General features: G+C 44.5%; 1 long non-coding RNA gene across 1 annotated transcript; it reads right to left on the reverse strand.

Annotated features, from left to right (window-relative positions):
- Nucleotides 1-8,316: 8,316 nt before the first annotated feature.
- LOC138503685 (uncharacterized) lies at nt 8,317-9,120 on the reverse strand. Its single transcript, XR_011279687.1, has 3 exons — nt 9,029-9,120; nt 8,846-8,932; nt 8,317-8,424 (listed from the first exon to the last, which is right to left on the reverse strand). It is a non-coding gene; the product is annotated as an uncharacterized lncRNA (long non-coding RNA).
- Between the last annotated feature and the right edge of the window lie 1,039 nt (nt 9,121-10,159).

Genomic DNA, 10,159 nt, shown 5'->3' on the forward strand with positions numbered 1-10,159 from the left:
GCCAATTTCTCATGGGAAATACTCAAGATATGCCATAAGAGAGGAGGCTTTGACTTACGTGATATACGGAAATATAATGCAGCCTTTATCCATACTCAACTTTCATATGCTTTAACTCGGAGAGAGAGCATGATTTGGAAAGTCATATAAGAATATTACCTGGAGAGTCTATGATATGAAGAGACTCTGCTGAGAGAAGAACAAAGGCCTGTTAAATCAATACTTGCTAGTTTTAAATACAATAGCGACATGGATAGGGACATTAAAGGACATGGGTCCATACCAATTTAAAATAAATGGGAAAATAGTTTTTTTGGGGGGTGGGGAATCCTGGATTAAAACAGGAATATGCAAAGTGTAACAACTGTATCAAGATGGGAATGTGTGGGACTTTGGATTTCTGAAAAGCAAACAGTTGGTTTTGACATATTTAGTTGCAGGAGGCTGAAAAAGTCCTCTCTGAGAAGCTGCAGTGAGCAACACATGATGAAGCCTGCAAAGCAGTTTAGGCAGTTAGTGTTGGTATTGGAGGTGATGGAAGACATGGGACTGCGAAAGCAGAATAAGCATGCAGCAAATCTGCATGTAGGAAGGGTAACACTGTCCATCAGGTTGCATCTGGCCAAGCTCTGACAACCGCAGTTCAGCCAAATTATGCTATGAAAAGCAATGCTGGGACATGTAATACAAATTAAAGCACTCACTGAGAGTATTTTAAGAGACTATTAAGAGTCAATTTCTTTGACACGGCTTTAGTTTAGTCTGCATTTCACTAGAGAATTTGGGATGGAAACTGATGAATGTTGGGTATCATAGTCCCAGAGTAAGCAACTTTTAACAGGAAGCACTTACAGAGACCTGAACCTTTTTCCAAGATGGGCTTTTAGGCCTACATTGTAGAAGCCAATTCTAATAAATGGCCTGAGATGGAAATTGATGAATGTTGGAGCACACAGTACCAGAGTAATTGCCAATTTACAAAACATAACTGAAACACTTGAATTGATGCAAGGAAAGCAACCTTATGAAAATCCAAGATTCAAATATTGTACGCTAATTGATGCATGCTAGAAAATGAAGTCTTATAAAACCCCTGAGAGTTAAATGTAAAGTTCCTGATTGAGGCATGTTAGAAACAAACATTTGTATTAAACAATAAGACGCAATTGTTATATTCTTGATTGACATATGCTAGGAACCAAAGTCTTATCTCAGATCAAGAATAATTAAATCAGTATTGTTGGAACAATTGCCTTAATACCAACAACTAGATGTGATATATCTGACCTAGGCATGTTAAGAAACCACAATGTATCACACCACAAGACTCAAATGTGATATTTCTGTTTAATGTATGATTGTAACCAAAGTCTTATAATTTACCAAATGCAATTAATATATACTTGATTTATGAATGCCAGAAAACACAGTGTTATCAAGGGCTAGCGATCACTGAATCAGTTTGTTCAAACCAAGTTGATCAGATGCTTTGAATTACATGCGGAAATTAAGACTGGCAAATGTTGGGAAAATATGTATTATATGAAACCAAGGATGACCAAACCATTGTTGCTGAGATCAAGCCTAATCTGAAATAAAGTGTCAGGCGTTGTGTTCAAGAATGAGCAACAAACACACCCCTTGTCCAGAAACACTGAGGTAAAAACCAAATCCTAACACTTTTTAATATTCAAAGTGTAGTAAGAGGCCAATGTATGTGGGCAAATTTAGGTTGTATCAAGATGGCACTGTAAGGCAACCAGAGGAATTGTTAAAGTACTTTTCTATTTTCTTCTTTTTAATTATTGTGTTTGGTCAAAAGCATTCCAACCATTACAATAAATTATTACCATATTTGACATTAACAACACATTTGATAAAACTAAATATACATTGACTTCAAACAATAACACTGTAATTAAAACATTGATTAAAATGAATTCCAAATATTTTCATGTTTCAGTCTTCTCAATTGATTTCATCCTAAAAAAAAACACCATCAAAACGGTAATCAAATTCAGAAATATTCAAACCCTCCAACATTATTTGCTGATCCTAATCTATCATAACGTCATAGAGATTCAGATGTCTTAAGAAGCCCACAGTGGCCAACGCCACTGATGTTGGACAACCCAAGAGCTATCTACTCTATAAAATAGATAGGTCAACATAAGCTAAATCATATAAAAATGTCCTAAAAGAAATATTTTGCTGCTTTAAAAGGAACAGACATTCTAAAATAACATGATTTAGTGTTTCAACAATGTCTGGGTCATTGCAAAATCTATAAGATGCATCTTCTTGAGCAATTTGTTTCCAACGTAAAAGGGTAGATTTACTTTTAACAATATGAAATCTAAAATGCATAAAATGCTGACAAGACTGTCAGGAAAAATATGAAGATATGAGGCTAGTGTACCAAGTAACTTAGGTCCATAACGAAGATGGATCAGTGAAGAAAAAAGCATGGTTTCAATTGTCATTTTCCAATCCTGTCTGCATAAGGTTAATTTAGCCTTTGAAGGATTCCCAATTAGATCTGCAAAGGTACGGCCATTATCAGGTAACATTAAATTGCAATGATCAGAAAACCTCTTTACAGAAGGTTCACTACGCACCAAGTACACATTCGAAATTATCACAAAAAAAGAGCCACGAGGAGGTAACAACATTTTTCTATAAAAGGATAGGGAGAGACATTTCAATCTGGCAGCTAAAGATTTAAAATGTAAGCCTCTACTCATACCGTATTACCGCTAAAGGTATGCAGTTTGGTAACCTCAAGACCCTATGCCAGTTTAAAGATGAATATGCCTGTAACAGCTCAATCACTTCTACCTGCCTAACTACTGTACCATAGACAATTTTGGGGACAACCTTGCAGGGAGTTTCGGGCACCTCCCTCACATCCTGTCCACCCCAGACACTCAGGCGCCAGAGAAGGGCTTCAGCACTGAAGCCCTCCAAAGGGCATCGAACAAAGGGACCAAACCTGTTTTGGCGTGCACAGTAAAACAGGAGAAGGACCTTTCCTAAAAGAAACAGCAAAAAAAGATGACCAGAGACTGTTTTTACAGAGGGGTCTTGGGCGCCATATTGAAAAACGTGGCTGACCCGATTTTTAGCTACCGGTGTTCGCGGTCAGGAAAAATCATGGTAGTTTGTTCTAAAACCATTGCCAGCAGCCATTTCAAGAGAAAAAAGGTAACATTTGACTGTTACATGAGTGTTTAGACATAGGGGATGGTAGGCAACCCCTCCAGCACTCTATAGGAAGATAGTTTGTGCTGGTTCTATGAATTTAAAAAGACTAGCAAAGTCAATTTAACTTTACATGCACTGGGAGACGGTAGTCAGTCCCAGAGAAGGTATTTAAACCTTGGGAAGTCTGAAACACATCCCTGTGCCACTGCACTGAAGGTGCTGTGTGACACACAAGAAAAAGATTATGCCTATGGAGTGGGTCTAAAAACTACATATCCAAAGAACAAAAACGTAAAACACACATCAAAATACATGGAAGAGTGGGAAAAAAGGCTCACACTCTTTCCAGGTAAAAATTAAAGTCCTAGAAATCCAGCAAAATTGCTGGGGGTCTCAAAAGGTAAGGGAGATTACCATATTCTTGAGAATTTTCCCTAACACAGAGTCACTCTGCATCCGGCTGGCCATGTGAAAGCACACGGAAGACCCAAGCTCCTACCCACAAGGCCATTTACCTGCCTCCAACTGCCCTGAGCTGCCTCCTAGAACCATCTGCTGCTGTGAACCCACTACGTGTGCCTGCTGCCCATTGTGCCCTGCATTTTCATGCCTGCACTGAAGCCATTGCCAGGGATCCTGTTGTTTTGACCATCTCTGCTGATCCTGAAGTCTCCTGACTGCCATTCCATCGCTCCACAGCCCAGCCCCAGGACCACTTGCCCAGCCACACCTGCCTCGGGGCTTGCCATGTCTGACCCATCTCCATCTGAGGCAAGTGGCAACCCCCGGCAGAGAGGCAGAGGGCTGTCTTCTTCTCTCCTAGAGAAGTTGGCATCCTGGTGGAGCTAGTCCTGGGGCATTATGATTCCCTCTTCCCTGGACCATCGCGACTCAACAAGGAAGGACGGTATAAGATCTGGGCGGACATCATGGGTGCCATCAACGCAGAGGGGGTGGCACTCCGCGACTACCAACATGTCCATAAGTGCTGGGAAGACTTCAGGTCGAGGACCCTCCACAAGGCCCAGCGCCTCCTCAAGGCTGGTGATGATGGAGCGATGCGCTGCGGCCAGTTGACCAACAATGATATGCGGGTCCTGGAGGGCATCAACCCTGTACACCCAGGTCTTGGATTTGGTGCACCATCTGGAGTCCACTGGTAAGTGTTCACGTGTTCTTGTCCATCATAGTGCATGTGTATGTTGATGTGTGGCTGGAGTGTGCACCTTGGCCTGCTGTCTGGCATGCCTCCTGTACAGATCTATGTGTGCATGTCCCTGACATTGCTGCATGTGAGTCCATTCAAGCATGTCCTACATCAATGGTGTCTGTGTTGCAAAGCATGATTCGCACTGGCATGTAACGAGGTGCACATGTTTGCATACCTGTTTCTGCACTGGGGCATGTGAGAGGTGTGACACATGGGTGCTTATGTCACCATCATGGACATGCATGGTGTACATGTGTGTGTGTCTGAGTAGTGAGTGTGTGACTGACCAACCCCATGGAGGCATGACAAATGAGCATCTCAATGCGTGATTTACTCATGCGGCCCAGTTGTCCCCAAGTGCACTGAGATGGGAGGCCTACATGGCCTGATGCATGACTGTCAGGTGATGTGTGTGTATCTGATATGCATGTACCATGATGCATGTGAGGTTCAGCCCCTCCTCTGATGTGCCCGCAGTGCCTTGTATATGGATGTGAATGTTTGTTGCACATGGCATGTATGTCTGTGCATGTGTTGCTTGCACTGACCTGTGTGTTGGGAAGGATGATGATGGTTGTGACATTTGACAGTGCCACTCATGTGCATTTGCTTTGTGTCGAGCAGACATTTGTTTGGTACACTGATGCTTGTGTTCAATGTCTCCCTATCCAGAGCGGCGATGGAGGAAGAGGGTGGAGATGGCGCTGTAGAGCACCGCAGCAGGGGTGCCTCCACCAGGCGGAGATGAAGGGCCCAGTCATCCTCCCAGGTACCAACATCTTCCGGGAGCGAGGAGACTGGTACCGCATCCGCAACAACGGCCACAGCTGCTACGGGGAGGCCCAAGAGGCTGAAGTCAGTTGTGGGCTCCTCGGCAGTGGGAGGGACAGGTGAGACCACACAGGGGCAATCCAATGCGGAAGACAGTGGGGAGTCATCCACGTTCGTGGTGGACGAGGAGGAGGCCACATGATCCCAGCACATGGGGCCCGGCGGGGGTGATGAGGTAGGTGTGACTGGTGCAGTCCAGGATCAGGGGCCAGAGGCAGTGCAGGTCACCGTGGAGGGGCCTGTGACTGACCTTGTCACTGACTCTCCGACTTCATCAGAATGCACCTGCGGGCATGCCTCGCACCGGACCCATCCACGGAAACGGATCTTCCACTACCTGCGGATTAAGCAATTCATGACAGGATTGAGCCGATACTAGCCAGTATTGCGAGGCGTACAGGCGCCATTTGTGTTGATCTGCAGGCTTCCAATCGGGAGCTTGCAGATCATCACAATGAGATCTGTCGCCTCATGGACTGGCCAGCTAGGCTCATAGTCAACATCAGGGGGCCAGGTATCGGCCATGGGGCAGGAGGGAAACATGGACCTTGACACAAGGATGTCTTCCATGGTGCAGCGAATGGGCCAGCAAATCGGAGCAGAGCAGAAGCGGACACAGGTGGCACGACTCACCATCGCCAGGGCGGAGAACACTCTGCGTTGGGCGGAGAGGTGGGCTGAGTTCCTCAAGGAGGCTGGCAGGGAGTTCGAGAGGAGCACGTTGGAGTCCCTGTGGGATACCCAGCTCATTTTCAGGCTACCCTCGGCATCCTCCTCTCCTTCCCTCAGCTCTGACTGTCTGTCTGCTATCCAGGATTGGTGTGCCGCCAATGACCTCTGCCTTAATGCCAGTAAGACTGAGATTCTACTCATCTGCACACACACTCCCTCCTTCCCTGCAGCTCTCTGGCTGGCCTCTCTTGGCCCTCTTCCTGCTCCTACCTGCAAGGCAAAAAACCTCGGGGTCATCTTCGACTCCACACTCTCCTTCTCTCCTCACATATCTGACGTCTCTAAGAAGTCACACTACCAACTGCACCTCCTCAGAGGTATTCTTCCCTTCCTCTCCTTCCCCCAGAAGCTCACTGTCTCCTGAGCCCTGGTTCTCTTGAACCTGAACTACTGTAACAGCCTCTATCTCAATCTGCCTGCCTCCACTCTCTGCCCTCTGCAACTCATCCAGAACAGAACTGCAAGACTTTTCCTTGGCCTCAAGCCAAGGGACCGTATCTCTCCAGGACTGAAATCACTACACTGGCTCCCAGTGGCTGCGAGGATTAAGTTCAAAACCCTCTGCATTGTCCACAAGGCCTTCTGGGGCCTGGGGCCTAAATACCTTCAACTCTCTCTTCCTAATATCTTCCTTCCCCAGCACTTCGCTCATCCGTCTCCAACTCCCTCAGGGTCAGCCGCTTCTCGAAGCAACGAGCTGGGGGAGGATCTCTCTCCGCGGTAGGGGCCTCCCTCTGGAACAGCCTTCCCGCCTCCCTGAAACTTGAGGAGAACCATCTCTGGTTCCGGAAGCACCTCAAAACCTTCCTCTTTGCATCCGCTTTCTCTGTCCCTCTCCACTGCTAAATTCTTCACTGAAACTGCACTGAATCTGCAACTGGGCCACTCTCACCGACCTCGGTCCTGGGCCCAGCCACTCTCCACTTTCACTGCCTCCCTGGCAACCCCTGCACTGTGGGACTGTCTCTGTATCCCTACAGCCCCCCCCTTCCCAGCACTTGTCTGCACTTACCTTGCACTTGCCACCAGCTGGCCCTATTTATTTATATTTTATTCTACTTGCTTTGTACTGCACTTCCCCCCTCTCCTTCCCCTTGCACTTTTCCCTTCCCCCTACCCCTGCACTTGCGCGGTCTGAATGTTACCTGGCCTAGTAGGATTGTTGTCTGTCTTTCCTCTTGTTCCCCCCTCCCTGCCTCGTCGCGCCTCGAAACACTTGTGTATAGGCATGTTACAAATGCCATATATCATATCACTCGAGGGGAGAGCAGAAGCCCGCCTCAGGGAAATAGACGCAGAGTTCAATGATGCCCTGGCTGAAACTCTGGGGGGAAATGGTGAGTCATAGGACTAGCCCGCTGCCTTTGTAAATAGATTTTTAGGAGTAGGTTTTATTTTTTATTTTTTTCATTTGGAGTTATTGGACTTTGCTCCGCATCTTGTATATGGTTATTTTTTATAGTAGTTTTAGGATGTTGTGGTACTTTTTGGGGATCATGGACCCATGAACTTTGTAAACAGTTTGGAACTTGTCTTTTTTCATCACTTTTATTTTTTTCCATGGAGCAATGGTTTTTTCACATTTTTCTTTGCGTTTTCTTATGCATCAATGGACATGGACCACTATTTGGATTATTTCATTTTCCCATCACTAATATTTATTTTTCCCGGATTTGCATTTCATTTTCATTTGTATGATCATTGTTCCATTTGTTTTATTTTAATGGGTTTCATTTGGATTCTGCATATTTAATAAATTTCCATGTTCCTTGTCTGTATTACGTGTCCCTGCTGTTGGGTAATGTTGTGCATGTGTATGCAAACATGCATGCATGTGTGGGTTTGTGATTCCCATGCCATGGGGCATGTGATGGTGAGCAGGAACAATGGATGAGTGTTGAGGTGCACCGTGTGGGTGCAGCCTGTGGAGGGATTTTGGTTGACATATGCTACATATTTGCATGGTGTACAAATGTGGGGGGTTGGGGGACATGGCCTGCCTGTAGGTTGCCATCACTGGTTGGGGTGGGCGGACATTAGTCGGGGATGCCCGAAGGTTGCCTTGATGCGTGTGAGCGTTGCACTACCTTAGTGTTCAAAAAACGGTCCGATTCGGTTATATGTTGTTGCTTATTAAATTTGGGGTGCAAACCCACTAAAGAGATTGTCTCCGTGATGTAGCACTGTATAATCAAAGAAAAGAGACCTTGGCCGTGAGGCCAACGGTGTGGGCTGCACACCCTAAAACCAAGGTCTGGTAGTATGATTAAGTAATTCTTGTTACTGAGATGTAAATGTCTTTTTTTAAATGTATTACTTCCACACATTCTTCAAGTGTAGTTATTTTAAATTATAATTTATTGTTGCTTTATATGGCAGATATATCACATTGTTGGCCTATGCATGTCGGGCAAAAATGTCCTTCCTCAGGGCCTGTGATAATATATCTTTGTATAGCCATCAGTCAAGTCATCATATATGATAATATATATATATATACATATATGAATATCCATATTCAAACAAACAAAAAGTATATCAACAGGATATCCCAATCGGGTTGTGCATTTGCAAACATTACATTAATCAGTACAGATATGCAATTTCCAAAACATCAACAGTTAAAGATTATATAATTCGCATATATAATGAGATTCCAAAACATGCATGTGTATAAACATCATTGTATACATTACCAATATCCAATAGCATAAACGGTTGTGATACAGGAAAGTTCCCAGAGCCGAAAAAAGAGAGGGAAAGAAAGAAAATATAAAAGAATAATGAGCGAGATATGTAATACTACTTCTATAAAAGATGAATAATAATGTATCAATCTGCGTTAATATACATTTTTTCTTCACTGACCTGTAGGTAGCACTTTTATTATGATGTGCACTTCGAGTACCGCAGATTGTTGATACCACGTGGCTCTTACATTTTCGGCGTCGTCATCTAAAATAAATGTACACAAGGTCACTTAGTATGCTGCTCGATTAGAGACGGTCTGAAACAATCTAAAGCTGAACGCTTCTGAATGTGGACTCTTACCTATTCAATGCTGCCTCTTATGCCGCTACTGCACAACGCCGTCAAGCGCGTGCACAGCATTTCCTCTGCTATTCTGTTTTCGGTTGTCAAGATGACCGTTGAGAGTATGGGCGGGCGTTTTTGAGATTCTGTTACGTTACTATTAGCATTGTGTAGCCATGGAGACGACTGAGAATCTCCAGTCTGCCATTTTGGAATGGATACATGCAATTCTCCAAATACACACTTACTAAATGGAAACTCGGCTACTGGAACATGCTTACACCGTGGATCACAATATACATGTAAACAAGATAGAAAATGAACAAGCGGTGACTGGAGGTGCGTGTTTAATACATGGTTAGAAAAAAACTGCATGTATGTTAAAATAAAATAAAAAAGGAAAAAATGGAAGGACACCCAAAGTACAGACTTAGAAATAAAGAGCATGTGGTGAATAGACCATCAAAGTATCCTAAATGAATATAATAAATCGATAAAACCCATTGTGTAAGTTCCACGCTTAGAAATAGAAAATTCAAAATTGGAAATTAAATACAAGTCTGGATCTCAGTGGGAGATACTGATACTAATATATATTTCATAAGAAACAACTAAGATCGAACTCCTCATTCATCCCATCCAGTGCTAGGGATCCCATTCTTTCGATCCATTGTGCCTCTTTTTGCGCTCTTTGGGGGTCATTCTGACCCTGGCGGTAGGGGGTTAATGGCAGCAGTAAGGATGCCGGTGCCGTTAACCCCCTACTGCCCTATTATGAGGTTCCTTAGCGGGTCCCACCAGGGCCGACTGTTTACCAGCCGGCCTTAGCGGGACCCGTTAAGGGACCATGGAGCTAATAACGGGCCCGTTATTAGCTCCTTCCCCATTCCCAATGAGCCCTATGGGGGCTCAAATGGGAATGGGGAATTGTTTTCGAAATGGGGACTTACCGGGTCCGCATAGGTCGGAATGTCCCGGTAAGTCCCCATTCCGACACCACAGACTAATAGCACCATGACTGCCTCCAAGCTCGGAATGACCCCCTCAGTCTTTTCATATCAAAACTTTGTCCTTTGGTAGGTATAACTTCTAATGCTGCAAATCTAAGTTGTGCCACTGTATGTCCATTTTCGTAAAAATGCCTGGCTA

Source organism: Ambystoma mexicanum, chromosome 11 (assembly GCF_040938575.1).
Source record: "Ambystoma mexicanum isolate Mex_15411 chromosome 11, UKY_AmexF1_1, whole genome shotgun sequence".
Classification (NCBI taxonomy): domain Eukaryota; kingdom Metazoa; phylum Chordata; class Amphibia; order Caudata; family Ambystomatidae; genus Ambystoma; species Ambystoma mexicanum.